This window comes from Coturnix japonica, chromosome 18 (assembly GCF_001577835.2).
Source record: "Coturnix japonica isolate 7356 chromosome 18, Coturnix japonica 2.1, whole genome shotgun sequence".
NCBI classification, from domain to species: domain Eukaryota; kingdom Metazoa; phylum Chordata; class Aves; order Galliformes; family Phasianidae; genus Coturnix; species Coturnix japonica.
Genome location: NC_029533.1, coordinates 5,519,582 through 5,542,519, shown reverse-complemented (window position 1 = coordinate 5,542,519; position 22,938 = coordinate 5,519,582). Strand labels below are relative to the sequence as shown.

At 50.3% G+C, this 22,938-nt stretch overlaps 1 long non-coding RNA gene across 20 annotated transcripts in view; it reads right to left on the bottom strand.

Annotated features, from left to right (window-relative positions):
- Positions 1-22,938, bottom strand: part of LOC107322215 — a 148,058-nt gene that overhangs the window by 51,071 nt on the left and 74,049 nt on the right. For all 20 annotated transcript variants that reach the window (XR_004309188.1, XR_004309195.1, XR_004309197.1 and 17 more), the window contains exon 4: positions 12,831-13,058. This is a non-coding gene — a long non-coding RNA (uncharacterized LOC107322215). The remainder of the gene's footprint in view (positions 1-12,830; positions 13,059-22,938) is intronic.

Sequence of the window (22,938 nt, the reverse complement as noted above, 5' to 3'; positions counted from 1 at the left end):
CTCGCGCTCTTCCCTTTTATTTTGCTTTCTTAAGGAGAAACTGGAAAATAATAATAATAATAATAAAAATAATAATAAAAAGAACCTCCAGACCTATCGAAAAATGTCGGACAAACTGAAGATTGCAAATGTAGCGCATCACTGAATCATTTGCCTTCGTTTCCTGCCTCAGCTCTATGGGACACAACCAGACCCCATCTCTGCCTTCCACCCCCAGCGCAGCACTGGGGTAGGGGGGGGTTGTGTGGACTTTGGTGAAGCTGTGGCTGAACGGTTAAGGATTGCTTTTTAAAAAAGACAGCCAACTTTCTTTTGTTTTTAATTTAAAATAATAATAATAATAATAATAATGATATATTTGTTAACTTTTTGTTTTCGTAGGGATTCAGTAGGAGAAATCTGAAAGCACTCTTATCATACGGCATCTCTCTATTTCTGTATAAAAGCAGATCTGGTTTTGTTGTTCGTTTTTTGTTTTTGGTTTGTTTTTTTTTTTTGTTAAAGTATTTCTGTAACTTAAAAAGACCTGTCACTTAAATCATATTTTTGTCTCTAGGTAAGTTGGTTTTGGTTGCAAGATCTTCCTCTTTGTGAAACTTACCTTTTTTTTGGGTGTTTTTGTTTTGTATATTATTGTTTGCAATAAATATACGTTGTATTAAAAGTGAAAAACCCCCCACTGGTGTCTGATTTATTAACAGCCTCCCAAGGAGGCTCAGTTAGATGCACCACTAACTCAGTTAGATACACCACCGCTCCAAGCATGCACAGTCCCAAACCCCGCATCTCCATCCTACAGCATTTGGGGTGTATTATGGGGAACAGCACAGGGAAAACTTCATTAATGACCCCTGAACGGCGCAGTGCAATGGGGTGGCACCCACTTCTGCTCCTCCCCTCTGCCCCAAAGGGGTTCTGCACAACCCTGCATGGCTCCTGCAGTGCAAAGCCACTGCGTGTCCTACCATCCTGACTCCTGTTACCAGCAGCCCTTAAGCCAATTAACCAAAAGGGATTCACTGACTTTGCACATTCGTTGGGGTCAGCATCACTCAAGCCCCACGCTGGGGGGGAACACATTGGGTTCCCCCTCACCCACCGGAGCCTGAAAGTTGGGTTATTAACACAACACCATTGCCTTCCTGATGCCTATGCAGGTGTGTTGGGATGCAGCCCAGCAAGAAGCTGAGAAACACCCCTAGAGGTGCACAGCTCCAGAGGGGGGAGGGAGGCTGGATCCCACCTTCCAGCCAGAAACAACTTGGGGAAATCCTCCTCACACCAAACCAAAAGAGCAAAGCTCATGACCCAACCCCGGACCTATAACTTCGGCACTGTTTACTTATGGTGTGGGCTGCAACGTGCTCAGAGCAGAGCCAGAGCCGGGTCCCTGTACAGTACTGAGCTCCTGACCCCCACACATTGTCCCCCTAGCTGGGACTTGGGGGCACCCAGAGCAAAAAAATAATGCTACAAAAGCTACACAGCTTCAGGGCACTTTGTGCTAGAAAGCAGAGCAGGAGGAGTGGTTAGAAGGGGGGGGGGGAATAAATAAATGAATCCAAGGGAACTCTTACAATGCTGCAGGGCAGGTTTGAGCCGCTGCAGATAACAGAGCCGGGTGCAGGACAGATGTGCAATGCTGCACGGCGGGTTCAGAGGCAGCAGGGCAGGGAGCGGCACAGCTGCAGGGCAGGGCAGGGTGGGGGGCACCCCCAGAGGCCCCCTGGCTCCTGCACAGTGCTGTGGCTGCAGTGGGCAGCACAGGGATGAGATGTGCACTGGCAGTTCTGCTGTACTATTGCAAAAAATAAGCCAATGTTTAAGAATTTTTAAGAAATTCTATGTACTTTTATGAACTTATAAGGATTTCTCTTAGGAATCTCTGGAGCTCAGCTCCCTACAGCACCCATCACACCAAGCTCTGCGCCCACCCAGCCACATGCAGCTCCCTGAGCTCAGCAGCCCGCCCGCCTGCAGCGGTGTCAGCTGCTGAGAAGCAGAGCTGCGATTTGCATTTCCTCAGCCAGCTGTTCATGTTGACATCAAATTAAAGCCGGGGCTTTCTCCCAGAGAGGAGGAGAGATCTCAGCCAGCTGTGAGCCGGGATCCCGCCGGCAGCCACAGCTCCTGCCCAGCTGCAGCACTTGGGATGCAGTGATATATCACAGCAGTGCTGGGCAAGTGAGTTTTGCTGGGGTTTCTCTTTTTCCCTTTCTTGGGGCCCAGTTCCAGGGAGCAGGCAGTTAAATGGGGTGGAGATTTATATGTCAAAGGAAAAGCAGCGAGCTGGGCTTCCCCTGCATCCCAGCCTTAGGGAGGGAGCTGTGCCCACCCCAGAGGGCACAAATGAAGCCTGCCATCCCTCCCAACTGCAGCCAAAGTTGGCTGGGATGGTTGGAGTACTGCTGCAATGATAAACCCATCTGGAATAGGTAAAGCACAAAGCATAAACGGGTCCAAGGAATTAGGGAAAATATGAAAAATACCCTTTAAATATCTCAGCAGAACCCCAGGCTTACAGTGACATGGGCATGATACAGGTAAGGATGGGGATTCAGGGAGAACTGGAGCAGCTCACTGCTCAGAGAGCAGGTCCTGGGGAGGCAGCCTGCACCATGCAGTGCTGCAAGACACACAGCCACTGCTGGTCCCCCATCCCACTGCTCAGCCTCACTAGGTGCTGCACCTGCCTGCAAGGGTTTCTCCTGCACCCACAAGCACAAGGCTTGCAGCACCAGCTCAATACTGGAGCAGTGGGGTGTGCAGCACCCATTGCATCCAGGGCCATGCTAACAGCACTAAATTCCCACACCTTCTCCTGCTGCTCCCCCAGCAATTTTCCTCAGTACTAAACATCACTCACAGGTCCACCAGCAAAGCCTGCAGCTCCCCAGATTCCCAGCACAGCCCACAGACAGCGCAGCGTGGGCACAGACATGCCGTAAGTGCTACTGTAATAGAAATAATTGATCCTAAGGTGCTTCGGGGGCTATAAAGACCTCAATTGTTAGCTGCTTGGGTCAGAGCCCATGTCTTTATGACGTGTTTGTACAAGGACTACTCTAATGGGGCGCTGAGCCGCAATTGGGGTCCTGAAGTGCTATTGTAATACAAGCACTAATCATGCACGGCCGTTATACAAGCTGCCCCTGCTCAGGCTGTGCTCCGAAGGCTCATAAACCAGGCAGGGCTCTATTGAAGTCAACTGGAGCTTGGTTGGATCCGAGCTGCTCAGCAAACCCATGACCAAACTCCTGTTTTAGTTCTGCATGTGTGTGTGTGCATCCATGCACACACACACATGTAGAGGCTGACAGCATCAGGAGCAGCTGAGCTTGGAGATGTGCTGTTTATAAAGCCCAAGGTGGGAGGGGAGCAATTTCTCCATTAAAACAGAGTCATGTTTATAAGACGCTCAATAAAAAAGTCATTTGAAATAAGAAATAACAGCAGCTACACAGAGGGAAGGGAAACAAGCCTCCGAATCCACGTTTCTAATTAATTAGCTGCCTGGGAGCTGCTCTCAGCTTTCAGAGAGTAAAACAGTTTACAGTGGGAAGGTCTGAGGGTTAAGTCCATGAGCTCACAAGCGCTGCAGCCACTGCACAGGGAGCAAATGTAGTAACAGAGAGGGGGAACCCAGGCTACTGCAGCCAGACAGATGCAGCCATTCAACCTGGGAATTAAGGGCACTTTTAACAAGGCCATAGCTCTGACCTGGGGCAACCCATAGTCTGCAGAACATGGGGTTGTCCATGAGCCAACTGGAGCCAAAGCTGCAGAGAAAAGGGGCAGCACAAGGGTCCTGGTCCCACCTCCTGCAGTGAGTGGGCTCCAGCCCCAGTCAAACCCAAATAATAGCATCTGATCCCAGACCCCAGCTCCAGCTCACCTGCTATTTCAGGGGACTCTCTCATTCTCCAGCCCAGAGTTCCCCTCACTGCAAAGTGACATTTCTCACTCTTATGACCTGGCTGCTCCCCATTGTGCTCCTGCAGCCCAGCCGGATCCCCTGCACACCCCAAGAGGAGCCAAAGGGAAAGAAAAAAAAAGGTTGAAATTTGATTTTCCTTCCCCCAGTGTGGGGATTAATTACACACGTTGTCTGGGCACAAACCAACTATCACCAAGCAAAGTCTCACTCCATAAATTTTAAACTGCTAATAATACGGTTGGACAGGAGTTTTAAAGCTTCAGTAGACAGTTTACAATTAACCTACTCCTGTCAGCTGGAAAATCACCTTACAATGTGATTCCAGTTCACGTCTGACTCGCTTTGAGTCACAAACTGCTTCTGAAACCCAGGCTGTGTGCAGCATAGAGCTGCAGCATCAGGTGCTATGGAGCAGAGCTTCACTCCATCATGACCTCCATTCTCACTGGGCAGCCTCCAGCGCATCCTTGTGGACATCCCCACATTCCAATGCTGACTCATCCCAGTTCAGTTTTATTCTTTACTTTGAGGGGACAAAATAATCTTGGCTCATAACAACCTCATGTGGGTATTGCTCTGGCTATTGAGAGATAAGGATTAGAACCACAGAATAACCCCAAATCGGAAGGAACCAATAAGGGTCATTGAGGCCAACTCCCAAGTTCACTGTTGTAACCCTTCTCTTCCTTCTCTCTTTGGCCAGCTCACCTGCAACACTTTGAAGGCAAAATGTCATCCTATGAACAAAATTTGGGGTTTCTTTGGTGAAGGGCAATTGCATTATGTGAGGCTTTGGTATGCAGACATGGGTGATGGGTTGGACCTGATGATCTTAGTGATCTTTTCCAGCCTTAATGATTCTGTGATTCAGACCAACCCACTGGGAGCCTACCAGCCCATAGACCAAAGCTTTGGTCACTGGTTTGAAGCTTCCAAATAGACCGCTCTGGAATATCTTGGAAAAAGCCCCAATAGCAAATTGCCTTTAGTGAGGAGTAAGTTGGGGGGCTGGGGAGACAACCAGTCATTTTCTGTGATTAAAAGGCAAATTTTATTCCTCTAGAAACTTGGAAGCAAATGTGGTGTTGCTATGGTTTCACACCCACTGGCTGGAAATGACAATATTAGCAGGGTGACCTGGTAATTAGAAACTGTGCCCCCAGGTCAGACTGCGGAGAAAATAAAGAGAGATTACGGAGTCCTAAAGACACAGCATAATGCTGCGGGCTCTTGGGCTCCCTACCTTTTATAACCGGCCCATTTAAATGCAGATTATGACTTTCCACCTGGGGCTGCTAATCTGTCTCACAGCCAGATCAAACAATAAGGCATCTCTCCGCACTGTGGGGCCAGGGTGCTTTCGAACTCAGTCTGTCATCAGGTCTGTCAGGCTGTCTATCCCCTTTTTCTCAGGGTAAAACCCAGAGTTTTTCATTCGCAGATAATTATTTTTCCAAACTTGGATGTTTACGCCCTCCCTTCCCTCCCCCAGTCCCCAACAATTTGGAGCAAGTCAGGCTCAAGTTTTCCTCTCCATCATACCATGTAAAGCCATTGAGCTCATTGGCGTCACGATGGCACATACTATGTTTAGGGGGAAGGTTCTGCAGTGGTGCTCAGGTAGCAGGAGGGTGCTTTCCAGGGAGCTGCTGGCTCCTCTGAGCCCAGTATCCCTACTGTGGCATGGGGAAGCTTTGCCAGCTCAGAGGGACACCCAGCCCAGTAGATCCTACAGGTTCTACTAGCCAGGCACCAGGGCAATCCTATCTCTCATCCCTTCCTTGGTGAGATGTTTCATGGCAACATAGAGTACTGAAACCATTTGGAGACCAAGCTTCTCCTGGAAGAACAGGAAAGACAAACTATCTCTCTTAAACAGAGATAACAGCATGGAAAGACTTGAGATGAACCCATTCTAATCATGAGATGTTCAACTGTGCTAATAAGACTCAAGATCATCAGGGTTCAGTCCTGACTGTTGAGATTACTGATAGGATCTCCAGAGCCTTCCCAGAGCAGCTTCCATCCACCCAGCACAGTGACAGCATGCCTTACCCACAGATACACACTCACTCAGGACTTCTGCAGCACACAGGGAGGTTAGGAAGAAAAAGCAGAAATAAACCCTTTAAGCATCCATCCCCTGTTTTAAACACCAACAGAGCAGGTAATGCCAATATCATTAAAGCCAGATGACTCCATCAACACCAACTGAGAGTGAAAGGTCTGAGCTCCTCAGACTACTGCACCTGGCTCCTTAATGCTCTTTGCATTCACTAAGTGAGGGAGCATTTTAATGAGGGTTAATGGCAGCACTGCACTTAGCAGCCTCCATCCAGGCATCTGTCACACATTTTCACACCATGGCAGGTGTCAAGTGTGTGGTCAGCAGCTTCCTTCCACAGCTCCACACAGCCCCAGATTTTGTCTGCTTTCCTAAAGATGGCCAACCTAAGTCCTCAAGATCCAACCTGCTCTACCACTACCCTACTGGGTTCCTAGGGCCCAGTGCCCTCCTTACCTGGTTCACATTCCCACAGTCATCCCTTCTGTCATGCTATGGACCTGGAAAGCTCATGCTGCTCTATCTATGGCCATTCCAAGTACTCCCCGTTCCAGTGCTACCTCAGCCTTCTCAAGCAAGTGGACTTGATGCCCCGAGGACTCAGGAGGACACAAAGGACGATGCTCCCTTGCTCCCATACCCCTCCCTTTGCAAAATACTCTCATAAATAACATAGGAAGAAAAAAAATCAAAACGGCATTCAGAAAAAGAATGCTATTCCCCTTGGGAAGAGCAGCTTCTAAGTGAGCCCTAGATATAGACCTGACTTTCCAGCTGCCTTCTCTTCAGTTGTGAAGCAATGATTTCTCTGCTACTGCAGTACAATAAGTGGGACCAATGGGTGCTGGAGCTGTTGCTCCTGTTTGATAATTACAAATAAGAGATCCAGCTTCACCCAACACAAGATCATGGCAGATTATCAGCACCATAGGAGTGTCCCTTAGCAGGGAGAAAAAGACCATGTAAACAGCCTAAACTGAGCCTTATTAGCTCCATACTCGCCTTCCCCCATCCCCTCTCCTCTCCCCCATTCCTCCTCCCTTCCCAAACTGTCATGGTTTATTTTGTTTGGGTGGATTTTCTTTTTCTTTCCTCCCCCCTCCCAGCCCCTCACAAACAGATAGTTTTCCCATGGAGATCCAGCACGCTCTGTGCCTATTAGCATCCTTGTGCATAATTAGAGCCCAGCGCATTGTCATGCAAAGCAGCCTCGGATGACAACACTTCAGCCCGGACGACACAGAAATGCAGCAAGGAAGTTTCTCACACTGGTTTTAGCCAAGGCAAACCGGACTGTGCACGGGTTTGAGATTTTAATTATTGGATGGGTGCTGGGCTGCCCTTACAGCTCAGCAAGGAAAGCTCCCAGCCACCCACATGCCCCCTGGCCTTCACGTTGCTCTCTGATACTTTCTGCTCATTACAATGAATTCCAAACCCCTCTCTGAACAGCCACTGAATGGTTTTCCACATCATCAGTGCTAAATCAGCATCTCTGCCGTGCTCTGCCTCTCTGCTCATCCTAGTTGCCAAAGAGGCTCAATAAAGGTTGGAGGAAAAGTGGAAAGCTTGGCCTGAGACAGCCCAGAGGAGGATCCCATCTCCAGCATCTCTCCTTCTACATCTCTTCCCCTCCACAGCCCTCCCAGTCCTGACCAACAGCACCCTGCTCAGTGAAGGATGGCTCTGCAAGCACAACATGTACTCAGGGGAGGCTCCCAGTGCCCAGGAGTACATCTTGCCTGAGCTCTCCAAGCATTCCTCATGATACCCACAGCTTCTCTGAACCCTGCAGGCATCCCTCAGGGCAGGATCCTTGCAGCACTCTGACTCACAGCATTTGCACTCTCAGGGAGGTAGTTGGGAAGTTTCGGAGGTGCCCCAGGTTTAATCATTAATCGCTGAGCTCCACTCTATGGTTTCGCCTTGGGAATTCACCTGCTCTCACATCAGTCAGAAGCACATTTAAAAAGCGGCTTCCAAAGCATCCAGGCATGAGGAAGGGGAGAGGGTGAAGGTGAGGGATGGCCCCGTCCCCATCTTGTGCCATTACTCTGAGGCTGAAAGGGCCAACCCTGCAGACCTACACTGGTCCAAAGAGCAGTGACTTCAGCCATTAACCCACCTGCAAGGGCCACCTAATACATGAGTGGGTCGTTAAAGGATCTGACACTCATTAACAGTCCCACAGGGCCTTGTGTGCTAGTACAGCCTCCCACTACATCATCTTTCCTGCAGGAGAGCAGAGAGGAAAACAGCTGGGGAGAGACTGCTTCAAACCCTGAGTTCTCTTCTGCTTCTACCCTCTCTAAATTAACAAGCTCAGCCAAGGGGTGACTGCTACCACCCTAAAACCAATGGCAGAGCCACAATCTGTGCATACTGGTGCAGGAACTATGGCAGCACCACTTTGCTCTGCCATCCCCGGGGCTCTGAACCCTCACAGAGACAGCAGCACAAATACCAGTGCTGCAGCACCCAGCGGATGCTGTGGGCTGGGGAGGTCGCACTGGTTCCCAGCTGCAGCTTGCACTATGTTTGCTTTGCCTGCCCCCAGACACACCGGGCTGGCAGCAGGGCTGACCTGCCTGCTGACCCGTAACCAGCGTGGCCAAGCCCCTGATTGCAACCTTCTGGCAGTTAATGTGATCCTCCTGACTACAAGCACAGCGAGAGGAGTGGGCTGGTGGCTCTTCCCTCTGCTCTGCAGGGTTGGCTGCGTGGCAGCCTCCTGCACTGCTGGGTGAGAAAGAGCAGAGTATGGGGTAGCCAGCTCCAAATTCCATTGCACTGCTAAGCACAATCCAGCAAATGTGGCAGCCCTACTCCATGGGGAGATAATGATAGGGATGATCCCACTGCAGGATGGAAGATGGAGCAGAGCTGCATGTATATAAGTATACATATGTAAGTTCTCACATCCCCCTGTTCAGATTCTCCATTATATTTGGAAAGAAGAAAAAATAACCCAGAGAAATTAAGTATTCACTGAAGTTAAACCTCCAGCACACTTTGACTTTCAGCAGTTTGGAAAACGACAAAACTCTGTTCAGACTTTCTCCTAATTCATATTTTATACAAGCCTCTCATAATCCATACTCCATCCATCTTCCTTCTTATTTGTTTTCTCTTTCCTCCTCCTTTTTTCCTTTCAACCTGTTTAATCCTTTTAAGTTCAAGGATTTGGAAAGCAAATACTATAAAAGATGAAAGGTGCGTTGGAGGAAATCAACTTTGATAAGAGGCTTTTATGGCTTGTAAACCTTATTCCGGCCCTTTGGCTTAAAAGGCAACACTAATTTTAAGAGCCTTATGCAAGCTTCACATTAAGCTCAGGAAAAAAATTGCACCAGCCTTGAAGTGATGGGCACCTGGCTACAGCCTTCTCATTGCAGCACATTAAATGCTGTGGTTAGCATTGGGCAGCCTGCAGCAGGGCTTCAGAGGGCATGGTTTGCAAAAACCCAAATCTGCTCTCCCAGCTTAAAAATAATAAAGGCAATTACGAGCAGTACAAACCCAAACAAATCGCTGCTGTGATGTCCTCTTTCACTGCGGCACTAAATCACTGCACCCTCACTGACCCCTCCCAGAAGAAGGCACGCAGTGAGGGACCCCTCTGTGCTGGATGCAGCACAGACAGTGTTAAATGGTTCTGGCTTTGCTCATAGTGGGGCATGTCTCAGTGTCCCCACTGCTGGGATCGATGCTATTAGGTCAGCCCTTGGCAGAACTGCTCCAGGCCAGGGTGGAAACTCAGAGAACCTTATTGCGTAAGACAAGTGTTTGGAGATGGAGATGTGTTGTTTGACAGCGTAAACATGAAACTGCATCACTGGTTTGAACACAGGCCACAGGGCTGGAAAGAAAGCATCTCAGCAAAGGGACAGAGCTCGGGACAAGCTACGAGCAGTGACAGTCACCTGCTGTGCACACAGCTCTCACCAGGACATTCTCATTCACCACTGCAGTTCCCTTTCTTGAGGGAAAAGCCCAATACCAGACCCTACCCTGCCATTGCTCCCCTGTCTCTTTGCAAGAAGGGATGCTAGTTCTGAATCGCACTGCTGCTCAGGGCTGAGTAATTACAAACGGCTGCAATCATTATTACCTATAATGCTGCTTATACAGATGCAGACTTGGCACTAATTAGCATCACATGGGAGGCTCATGCACAGCATCATTATGAGGGAAATAGACTGTGATCCAGAAGAGGAATATCTACTGGCAGACTTGGACTGGATCCTGGGGATCCTGTTCATCCTTTAGCATCAGTGTGGGAGAAGTGGCCCATAGAGCAAGGGGAGGAGAACCCATCTCCCACCCCTATGGCTGGGTACTCCAGTGAAATGAAGGGTTAAAACTATTTTAATGTTGCTGACACAGAATCCCGTGGATTTTCAGAGACTCTGTAGCAAGTCATTATACACAGAGTGAGGCCATGCCACCACCAAAGGAACGCAAGTTTCTACCTGAAGTATTTTGCAGTTTAAATAAGCAAAATGGGTAAAGGGTGTGAGAAAACACTACAAGTGGACAACACAGATTGAGAGCTTAAGGGATTTACCCCCAGCACAAAGCAGGACTGGATGCTGGATTTCTAGATCCCAGCCCAGTTTAATCCCAAACGTCTTTGCATGCTTCTTCCCCTACAGTCAGGAACCATTCAGAGCAAAGAAGAATCCAACTGCAGCCTAATCCATTCCCCAGCAAGCTCCCACCAAACATCACCAGAGCAGCTCAGCTCAGCTCCCAGCTCACCCCAGAACCTGCCTGGAGATGGCAGACATTCAGACTTCAGACCCTTCTGGAGCAGGGCAGGAAACATTCAGCCACTAGTGACACTTCCATCTCACGGGATTTGATGTACTCAGGCCCTTATTATGGTCTTGCCCAACCAGGATACGTGCAACTCAGGGAGATTTTGCATTTATGAAATCCTGCATTTGTGAAGGCCGTTTCTTCACTCATTGGCAATTTCTTCTCTGGGGAAATAACGGGGCTGTCCCTCCATAGCAATGCCAGCAGGCTCTCTGGTGCTGATACATGGCATGACTGAAGGCATTGGGCTCCAGTTTTCACAACTGAAAAATGCATCCAGCATCTCTAAAATATCAAAAACTCTTTTTCCCTGCTGTGATATATCTCCCATAGATCTGCATGCCCGCACAGCACCTCATTAACACATTAAACCAAAGGAGCACTTTGGACCAGAAACTGAAAGAGTGAAACCAGTTCAGCTTTTCTCCATTATCCAGGCTGAAAAAAACCACCAGCAAATAATCATAATAATGAAAATAATCCAGAGGAAGCAGCCATGGATATTTGTTTTACAACCATGTGCATCAGTTATCTTGGGAAAGACTTTCACTCTCAGAACACCCAGATGACAGGTGTTCAACCAAGAATCCTGGCTGGACCCCGTCTCATCTCTCAAGATCTTTTTATGAGTGAACCAGCAACAGAGATACGTCTTGTGGCAGTCCTATGTAACACACAACCTTCGGAAACCTCAGGTGAGTTGGGAGCTGAAGGTAAGGAGGAGGAAGAGCAGGAGGAGAAGGGACACACTGTGTTTTCCCCACGCCATCTCCAGTGTGAGGGCTGGGATGGAGCACTGTGTCCCTCTCCCAGCCAGATGCAGAAATCCCAAGAGCACTCAGGCTTCACGAAGATGAGGTAGGAGGCAAACAGCCTCCGCTTGTGGGATACAAAACCCCAACCCATCAATGCTGCAGAACACCATGGCCAACACGATTCTCTTTGCGCCGCAAATGTCATCCTACGGGGACTGCAGCCAGCTCTGCAGTGGTCCCCCCCCCACTCAACCACACCAGTGAATTGGCTCCAAACAACGAGTGTTACACAGGAGAAGGGGAGGCAAAGCCAGCAGCTGTTTTGTTAAGCAGCCCCACACCGCAAATGCAATTTGCTAACAATCATTACAATGTGCCTGCAACATTTGGCCACCAGACTTGCTCCTTATTTGTTTTTAGAGGACGGATGATTGCTCAACAGCTGTTGTGTAGGCCTGGTTAGCCTTAAAAAAAAAAAAAATACCCTACACTAAGCACATCTCCAGGGAGACCAAGTGGTTTTTTCACTTATTTATATATCCCCATAAGCACCAAGGGATTCTTACCAAGAGCAGGCCCTCGGCATACCAACCCCACATGGAGAGAGAGGAGCCACCCTGCCACAGGAATGCAGGCTGCCAGCCCAGGGCAAGAAGGAGGAAGGGCAGCCATCAGGGAAAGTAAAGAAGTCACCCAATGCTATACAGGGAGGCTGTGGATCTAAATTTCTAAGTCCTGAGAGCCTGAAGTACAAGAACATGGTACCCAGCACAAGGGTACCAATGCTCCAATAGAAGGAGCATTCAGGAGGAACAGATGCTGGAGGGGATCCAGCAGCAAGGAGACGCACACCCAGGCTGTAAGCAGGAGTGGACAAGGCTCCCTTCAGCTTCAGAAACCCTTAGAACATCATATGCGAGAAGAACTTATTTACAATGTTCTCCTCTTAAAGCAAGTGACATACCCTTTCTACTTAAAAATCAGGTTGGAGTAATGCAGATACCCACACATGTGTCTTCTGAAGGTCTTCATGTACACCAAGCAAGCCAATGCCAGATCCAGCTACCATTTAGCCCAACAAACCAATGCCTTAGAATAGGAAAATACCAGAGCTGGCTCTCTGGGTTTATGGTTTGCCACTGTGGGCAACGAGCATCACCACTCCTTGACAAGAATACCACAGCAACATCACTTTGGTCAATGAACCAAGCACTAAACTGGATACACAGTGAATGATATCAAATAGCTTTACCTTGAGTATGGGGAAGAGTCCTTCATCCTCTGCAGGTCAGAGATGTGTGAAATGCTCCCACGAGCACTTCTGGTATCACAGGGGGTACCTGGGGCCATCCATCCTCTGCTCCTTCCATGTTGGCTGGGGACACTGCGGAGGGCAGTAGCACCAACACTGTGCAGCCCTGCATTCCTCTGTCCTCCCCATGGCCAGTTGAGTGCCAAAGCACCCTACATCAGGACTAACCTATGCAATGGAAAAGAAACATCGTGTTACAGAAAAGAAATTAAACTAATAAAACTTCAAAGATTAAATGAAGGAAGGAATGGGCCTTTTTCTCCTAAATTAAAATCCTTTTCTTCCTCTTTCCATTGCAGCACGACTTAACGCTATCCCTGAATCAGATGAATTTATTAGAACAGCTTTCACATTAAAAACTATGCATTGCTGCAGGTATCTCAAGCAACCTTTAAGATGTTCTTTTAATTAAGCAGAAGCTTCCAAAGCCTGAAGTCACACCCACATTTTCCTCATATTGGTGCACCACTGCCATGTGAGCAGAGGGAGCACTGCTGTGATTTTTTATGGCACATCCTAGAGGAGGGGAACCTCCATAAGTCTACACGGGTTCCCAGCAGGACACAACACAGCCCGTGGCTTCAAGTGGAGAAAAAGACAGGGATGAGGAAAAAGCAGCCCCATATTGTAGCAATCTTCTCTTCCCAGTCATTAATTGCATCCTGCTGGCACAGTCCTCTCGCAGTTTGCTCCTAAAGCACGTCAGACACACTTCCCTCCTCCCAGCACTTGCTAACGGGACTTTAACCTCTTCAAGCCTGAGGCACATAGAAGTCTGCAGGGGGATAGAGCGGGGGAAGAGGTGCAGAGGAGCAGCACTCTGGGGTCAGCAGTCAGTGTGAGCCTCCAGCCCCTCACTTCCTTCTTGTACAGAAAAATGGGGAGGGGAAGGGGGCAGCTGCTTGTGCACGGATGAGCGCTGGTGGGAACCCACTCCCATGTCTCAGTTTGGGAGGATATGGGCCCGGCTGGGGGTCGTCTAAGATGAAAGAGCGTTTGACATTTTCAGAGCAAAGGGTCCGATTTTTATTTTATTTTTGAGGGCCACATGCAGTCAGATGCCTTTAATGGTGCTGGAAACAGATGGGCCACCGTTTTCTTTGCTCATACAGGGTGCCAGACATAAAAATGCCATTGAAAAATGAGCAGCACAAAAGCTTTCCCTTTCTCATTGACTGTTTCTGCTCCCTTTTTTTGCTCCCAAAACCTGGCACTGAGCAAGGGAAGTGGCCAGAGTGGGCAGCAGCTACCTGAGCACAGGGTCTCTGAGGGCAGCCAAGTGCCATGAAGAAGGCAGAAGGCTGAGAATCAAGAAAATCTGTGCTCATTTCCCATTACTGGGACTGAGATGTGCAGATTCCCCGGACTAGATTTATCCCAGCTTGTATTGCTTCAGCTCAGCTGCCCCCGCTTCCATGAATCACTCATAGGGAGAGGTCAGTGTGAGCAAGGGGCGTGCAAGGAGGTCCCCAGCCCTGTGGCTTCCCACCATCATGTGCAACACACCCCAAAGGTCTCCAAGCAGCCACCTACAAGCACAGCCTCCTTCCAAGCTACCTCCGGCCATCACCTTGCCCTGCTAAGCAGAACCAGGAAACACAGCAGCAGGTCGGTGTAGTTCTCCTGGGAGGAAGTGCACTCTGCCAAGCCCTCTAATGAAGGGATGCTGCTCATCGTCAGCAAGAAACCAAGATGAGCTTTTTAAAAAGGTTTTTGCTTTTTTTTCAGTTTAGGATCATTTTTCCTTCCCATGAGATGTTCAACGAGAAACCCCCTAAGGTCAGCACCCTGCAGCGACCCACCACAGGCGCAGCCCTTCACGGCTCCACGTGGCCGAAGCACAGTATCGTGTTTGGAAACTCACAAGCTCTCTCCTCTCTCCCCTCCTTCCTCTCAGAGAGTTGCAAGATTGCCATTCCTGCACGGCACATGTAGCCAAAGCAAACACAGATTCCTGGAGCCGGCTCTGCGGTGAGCAGCTGCACAGAGCTGGCAGCCCACCTCCTTTGGGACCTCCTCATTGTCATCATCCCTCTTTGGCCACGTGTGCGAGCAGAAAGTTCTCCCCACCCCATCCATGGGCACATAAAGCCGCAGCCAGGCCTGCGCTTCCACAGCTGGAAATGCAAATCCAGCAGCATCAATAGTTTGGGGTAAAACACTTTGTACAAACCATTCTCAGGCCTCTGGCCAGGCCAGCTGTTGCCCATCATTTCCCCACTGAGATATGGGCAGCATCAAACAGCCAATCCCAGCCCTGAAATGGCAGCTCCCAGCCTGTCCACCCACCATTGCAATGCTGTGGAGCTGGGACCACAGCCACACTCTAAACATCAGCCAAGCTGTGGGTTCTGAATCCATCTACTTGGAGAACCCTTCCTACATGCCTGCTAAGCATGCACAGCAATATTCCCAAGAAAAATAAGGTGAGTGGAAAAAAACACTCAGGGATGGGAAAGATCAGGTGCAGGCAGCTCATCTGCCCTCAGCAACATCCTTATGTTTTACATCCTTACAGGCAGGTGCACCAGGCATGGCTCCCAACAGGTACAAGGATGCATATGCACCAGGAAAGCTCCTGACACCCACAGGGATAACAGCACTCTCCTATGGGGCAACCACCCCATCACACCATGCAGTGGAATGCTGCCCATAGGGTTAGCCACCAGGGCTGAGCCAGAACAGAAACCAATTCACCCCCCAGAGAAGGGGCAATATTAGGAAAATCAAGTGAGAAACAGCAAAAAAGCGGAGCTTCAGCCACATCCTGGGGAGCCACGCTCTTAGAGAAAGCTCTTCTTCCAGTACTTCCTCAGCCATTGCGCAAAACACACTGATTTTCACCCAAAAAGCAACGCACACACCAGAGCACTTCCAGTTTGCAGCCCTGCTCTGACAGCACCTGCAGGAAACTCTCCATCGAAACAAGCACGCCTTCCTGGGAACAGAAACAGATTCTGCTCCAAGAGCTATTTTTATTCTCCCCAAAATATTTTGATGAATACTATTTTCATTATCTCTGATGCTTCCTCTCACAGATGGGGCATTGCGAGAACAGACCCACCCATGGGCTGAGGAGGAATCTGAGAATTGAGAAACAGCAGTCTTTGGCAGAAGCAGAAAAGCCCAAAGGGATGGAGAGCCAGGATGGCACCATGGCAGGTAACACCCAGGGCTTTTGGAGATCCTAAAAAGCAGCCGAGCCAGGCAGCCCGACCCAGGCTTGGCACAGGGCAATGGGAGCAGCTTGGCTGGGGTAGGAAGCAACTTTCCTAGGGCTGCTCCTGGTGAAAAGCAGGGCTGAGAAAGGAGAGCTGCCTGCTATAAATCTTAGCTTGGTCTGCCAGGCTGGCAATGTTCAACATCAGTGTTGTTACTTACAGGAAATATATATATATATATATATATATATATATATATATATATGTATGTGTATATATAAGATCCCATATAAATCCTATTTCCTCCCTTTTCAACTTAATCATATCTGAACCCCACCCCCACCCTTCCATCACCCATCATACTCTGAGTTCTGCAGCAGTACAAGGCTCTGGGTGCCTCCTGCTCCCAGAATGAGCCCCCAACCCCACAGGGACCATGGGAACCAGCCCAGGGCACATGGTGCCAGCTGCTGAGGACCACACGTGTCCAGCAAGTGGGTCTTCCCAAAACACTGAGGTTTCTAGGAACAGAACGTGGCCCAGTATATCCCAAAGCCACATTGCACTGTGCCACAGCACAACATGATCGGGCAGTTTCCAACCTGATGGACACTGAAGTCTGTAGCTGATGCAGCAGCAGTGGGATGAAGCTCAGGAAGCTGCGTACCCCTCAGACATCACTGCACTCAATGACAACTCACACTTTCAAGCTCAGCTTCCTGCTCCCTCCAGTAATGGCTTCAACACCCATCAGGTATGGCCCCAGTGACCCCTGTTCTCCTTCAAATCCCTGCCCGACCACAGCGATGCTGGGCAGTAAGACTGGAAGGTCTCAAAACATCACATCACTCCCCTTATCCTTCAGCTGACCTCACCTCAGCCGCCCACCCTTTCCTGTACCTTTTCTCCTCCATCAGTGGCACTAGTGTTTATTTTCCAGGCCAGGACCTGCTCTGCTGGCCACAGTTCAGTTGGATGCAGCCACCACCACCACCACCAAGGGCTGCTGGAGAAGCAGCTCCCTGCCAGGCTTGGAGATGGCACAGCCTGGGTGGGCGAGTGGCACAACACCCAGCAGAAGCCACAAAGCGACAGGCAGACCCACGGTACCACCACGCAGCCACACTCCGAGCCCAACCCAACCCATACAGCACCGCCGTGGTTTGGAGATGCAGACCCATGACTACCACAGAGCATGGAGAGAATCCTGCCAAATACCACACGCTGCAGAAGCTCAGTGCTTTCAGTTGTCTCGACTGACTCTTTGCCAGAGACACCCTCTTTTCCCTTCCCTCTGCGGTATTTCACGCTGAGCTCCAGGTCTGAAAGCCAAACTGGAACAGCCTCAGCTTGCCTGCTTTGGGGTTGACGGCACAGCTCAGTTTTCCCGACCTCCTCGCAGCTCTGCTGAGCAGCTTCCCTGAATTCCCGTAAAGGCTGTGGCCAGCCTGCTCTGAATTAATGGTTTTTAATGGGTGCTGAGGCTCAGAGCCGGCCACAGTTTCGCTTTGAGCCAGTCCTGGTGGCTCTGAGAGTTGGAAGATTGAAAAGAAAGAAAAAAAAAAAGAAAAAAAAAAGCAGGGCTGGTGAAGCCAAACAGGGGGAGATGAATCATGGCACATTGGGAAGGCTGGGAATGATGGAGCAGAAGGAAGGGGGGGAAAAAAAAAAAGAGACAGGAAAATATATGGTTTAGTAGAAAGTCACACCTTCAGCCAACAACTGACATATGCTGACAGAGGAATACCAAAATCCGTGATGCATTAAATCCCTTTCAGCAGCACACTTCAGGGAATAACAATTGCTCAGAAGCTGGGGGCTGAAGGAGGTGTTAATCCCTTTGCAGCCCAAAGCCTACAGCAGCCTCACCCTGAGGAGCTGCAGCTCCCACGCCTCCCCGGTCAGCTGCACCCAGGGTGGGTATACAGGAAACCTCCTTCCCTTTGGGACAACAGGAGACCCAGGGGCAGCATCTGGCCCCATCCCAAAGCCATGCACTGACAGGGTGGGGTGTGAAAGTAATTGTGGAAAATAACACGGGGCTGTGGTCACAGCTGCCCCACCAACACCATGGGGAAGATGGATGACAACCAGGCTTCACCTCACCTACATCGTACAGCACAGCACACGGCATAGAGCCACATTCATCCCAGACCTAAACTCTTGCTTAATCAAGGCAAGGATTTTTGCCAGCCCACAACAGGAGCCATCCCCCATGCCATATATGGGATGCTCTGGAAGGAATCCCATCTCTGGAGGTGCCCAGCATCAGGCTGGATGGGGCCCTTGGATAACTTTATCTGGTGCCAACCAGCCCAGAACAGGGTTTGAAACCAGATGGGCTTTAAGATCCCTCCAAACCCAAACCATTCTGTGATTCTATGAACTCCCATCCGCACCCTTCTGTATGCGCAGCAGCACTGCAGCATTGCCTCATCCCCTCCCTCCCAAATCAATCCCTCAGCTTTTCCCCACCACGGGAGACAGCAGCCCATTAGACAAGGCCTGATTGCTCCTCCTCACCTCCCCCGTGACACAATCGAGTGCGCATACAAGGCAGAACAAAACAGTGACAATTGGTGACAAATGGACTGCACAGCATCCCGTGGCCCCGTCGCCAGGGAGACCCCGGCCAAGCATGGGCAGCCATGAGGGACGCTGTGATTTGGGGACGGTGGAGGGGACACAGGTGCTGGGAAGGCAGTGGGGAGCGCAGTGCTAATTGCAGGCAGTGAGGGAAGGGCTGCAGGCCCACAGGGAGCCGAGCCCCCAAGTCCAGTGAGGGGGGAGAGGACAGTTGTGCCCCTCTGGGGCCGTCCCCTTTAATAAGGGTAATTTTCCAGAAGTATTTTTCCCAGGTCAGAGCAGTGGTTTGACAACAAACAGAGAGAGAGAGAAAAGGGTTTAACCATTGCTAGCACTGGGCCAGCGAGCGTCACCAAGCACAGCTCCAATGTCAAACAACACAGCTCTGCACTGGACTTTGTATCACAAGCCCCATTTTGCTAGGGATGAAACTGAGGCCAAGAGAGGGAGAAAGACTCTTGCTTTCAAAGCTTTTTGCTGGCAGGGCTAGAAATCTCTTCCGGGAATATCTTGGAGTGACTCAATGCCTTTTACTTTCAATGCAAGTAATGCAAACACCCCACAGCCAGCATGGAAACGTTCTGCATTCACTCAGGGCTGCAGACACTCTCCAGCACCCAAAGCAACAGCAGAGCTGGACACACAGCTCTTGATATGCACCTCCCTCCTCCATACTACGGGCACATCTGATTATTTCTCCCTATCAATACCTGCAGCAGACAACCATGAATGCAAAATAGCTTGCTTCTTTTCCAAGAGAAATGCACACCTGTAGCTTTGTTCTCTATGCTGCACTTGCTCCCAGAAGAGATGCCAGAAGCAAAGCTGAGCATCCTGAGGGTATTTCAGCAGTGCTCCCTGCCTGGCCCCCTCCCCATCCCTCCATGCAGGTGGGCAAGAAAGGGTTAAGGCTGCAGCTGCCAGCTCTTGGTGCGGAGTTATGCTCAAACTGTTCCCACTGCCGCATGAAGTCAGCTGTCATTAGGGAACAAAGGCGCCCCGAGCAGCTCGAGTTGTGTCACACTCGGGAGGCGCAGAGACTGCTCCCTGATTAGGATTTCTAAATCAGTCCCATCGAGGCCCGGAGAATAAAAGCACAGAACAATGAGTGGGGCACATTCACACAAGCGGCAGCCCCCTCCATCCCCCCGCCCTCCCCATCCCCTCGCACGCTTCTGCTCCTGCCCGGGCCCTGCAGCACTTCACCCCCTGCCCTGCTGGGACTGCAGCCTCCCATCTCCTCACACAGTGGGAACAACTCCTGCTAATCCCCATCTCTGCCCACCCTCAGCTTTGGGAGCTTTTAGGTCCTTGTGGTCAAGCATCACCTTGCTGGGAACCTGCTGTCCCTGGGGCAATAGGGTAGCCCAAGTTGGAAGGGACTCATAAGGATAATTGAGACCAACTCCTGGAGTCACCAACCCCATGGAGCCCAGTGCAGCAGGCTGGCAGGAGGCAGCCCCAAGGAGTACACTGGCATTACTCTATCCTGTCACAGAGCAGCTGGTCAAAGGCACTGCCAAAGCACCATCCATACCCCCAGCATCCTCCGCTTGGCTACTAGCCATGGTAGTGGTGGCCACCACAACCACCCACTGACTTCCAAGCCTACCCCTGGGTGTCATCACCTGGGGAACACTCGGTTCACATCGTGTCCCAGTACTCACCCATAGACCAACCAGCAGCCTGGCAGTTGCACAGTTTCTTTTTCCATCCAAAATAAGATGCTTTCTAAACTATACAGCAAACCCCATCACAAGACCCAGCCACATGCAAGGACTTGTCATTGCATACTGCCCTAATCTGTTGCACTGCTGTCCCTTCATTATGGGGTGCTGACACTACCAGAGAGTCCCCACCCACACTGATCCAGAGCATCACCCATGTCCCCCAGCCCCACAGAGGTTTTCCTTTCCCACTGACCAATCCTTTGTGCACACAGAGACTGGCTGGAGGCTGCAGAGCCAGTTGCTAAACTCATGGCACCCAAGCCAGGCTTCCTATATGAGCACACCAGTTCTCACGCCACGGGCGGGCGGGAGGTGTTGGCTTGGCTGGAGGGGTCTGTAAAAGTTTCCTTGGAAAAAGTGGGAATGTCAGCACAAAATGACGCAGCACCACTGAAAAAAAAAACCAAAACCTGAAGGAAAACCAAGACAGTTGAGGATTTGGGACATTAAATACACAGAGGCAAGAATTAAATGGTAGCAAATGCTATTCTTGGCTCCAACTCTGACTTTGCTCATGACGTTGGCTTTGTCAGTTTGGCATGTTCTGCCTCAGTTCTTCCCACATAGAAAGAGGAGGTGACCCTACAAGCGGTCAGTTCCCACCAGCACAAACCCTTAACGTCAGGAGTCCCACAGGCAGAATGGGAGCATCCTCTCCAGCAGGTCCAGAGCCACAAGGAGAATGGAACCCAGGGGTCTGCACACAGTAATGTTTGGGGCCAGGTGGGTGGGAAGGCAGCCAAACCCAAACCCTATGCTTACCCAGAGGCTGTGTCACCAGCCCAGACCCAAATCCATCCCCACAAGCTCACAGCATTCCCTTTGGGAGCTTCCAGCACGCAGAGCCAAAGAGATGGTACCTTTATCCCCTCCTTTGGGTCTGGTGAAACTCAAGGCAACAGGACAAGAGGAGATGGGAAAAGAGTCGGGAATTTACTTCATTCCCCTGCTCTGAGGTTGGATCTTCAAAACCACGAAGAAAAGCCCCCAAACAGCAGGAAGCCGGTGGCCAGCAGGTGCAATGAATAAATATCCCTGCAGAAATCAATATGGACAGAGGGGGCAGGGAAGGAATATAGATATCGGGCATCCCACCCCCCGCCTCACACTACACGCACGCAGACACACACACACACACTAATCCCATGGATTTGGCCGTCATATGACATGCCCAGTCAGTCCGAGGGAGGGGATTTAAGGCACGCCTCTCTTTTCACGCCAGGAAAGGATTTTCATCTCTCGAGAGCACAATGAGGGGGGAAGGAAGGGGAAAAAAAAAAAAAAAGAAAAAAAATTAGAAAAAAAAAAAAGCCAATCAAGCAGGGATCAGCTGTGGGCTGGGCTGCTGCAGGTCTGCCTGTCCCAGAGGGGGGTGCGGGGAGACATATTGGGCCGTGTGGGAAACCCACAGGCTCAGCTTCTCACACATTGTTCTCCCCGGCTCCCCCCACCCCCAGCCAAAGCCGTTAATGCCACAAAAGATACTTTGCCCATTGTGCCTCGGACAGCTGAGAGGATAGAGTTAGCCTTACACAGCTTTCCTGCCTCCCTCTCCCCGCTGGAGAGGGGAAGAGGGGACAGAGCAATCAAAATGGAGAGTTTGATGCTCACCATACAAAAGAATTAAATCCACTTAGGCTCCTTTCTCGCTAATCTAGGACTGTGGGGGGTTAAACATGGTTACATTTTCATTAGGTACTAATAGCAAAAGGGCAGCTAATGGTAGCACAGACCATTGCATTGTCATGCAGATGGTTCCCAAAAGGGCTACCCAGCATCGCCCACCGGCCGCAGCACGAAGGCATGCTCGGAGTGGGAAATTGTGTCACTCGGCATTGTTGGGGGCTGAATTCCATCAATGGGAAAGTCATGTTTCCTCGGCGGAAAGGAAACAAGTTAAAGGGCTCAGGGAGAGGAGGAGGAGATGGGGAGGGGGACGACGGCGTGCCCAGCTCTGCACCTGGTCTGTAAGGACCCCTGTGCAGCACGATGCCATGATGGCACGGAGCAGTGACCGACCCTGGGAATGGGCTGCCAGGGTTCGGTGGTCTCTGGGCACAGTGAGTTAATGGCCGTAAGGTGTTAGCTCTGAAATACCAACGTGCTGTCCAGGCCTGGAAGGATGCTCCAGCCTGTTCTATTTCATTCCAGGGCTATTTCATTCCACTACCCATATGGACATGTGAATTTGGTCTTTTTGGTCCCATTGCCCTTGCATTTTTTACTCTCTGTCTTCTTAAGAACATCATCTCTGTTCATCTCAGTCTCACAGGTGCTTTCTCTACCCTGCTTCCACTGAGCTGTAAAATGGAGATTCAATAGGGACTGGGATCAGGGAACATCCTGGGGGTACCATTCACAGCCTGCATCACCTGGGTGACCACACGGCTGCTCAGACTCCCTGAGAGGTCAGCTCACCCCTCTAATCCTCTCCTGAGCCAGCCCTAGTAGCTTGCTTAGCAAATAGAGGTGCTCATTCCCTCATCTCCTCAGGGATAGCAGCTCCAAATGGGTCCCAGACCACTTAGGACTGCACTTCCCACAAACAGAGGAGGAAAACCACTCCTCTGG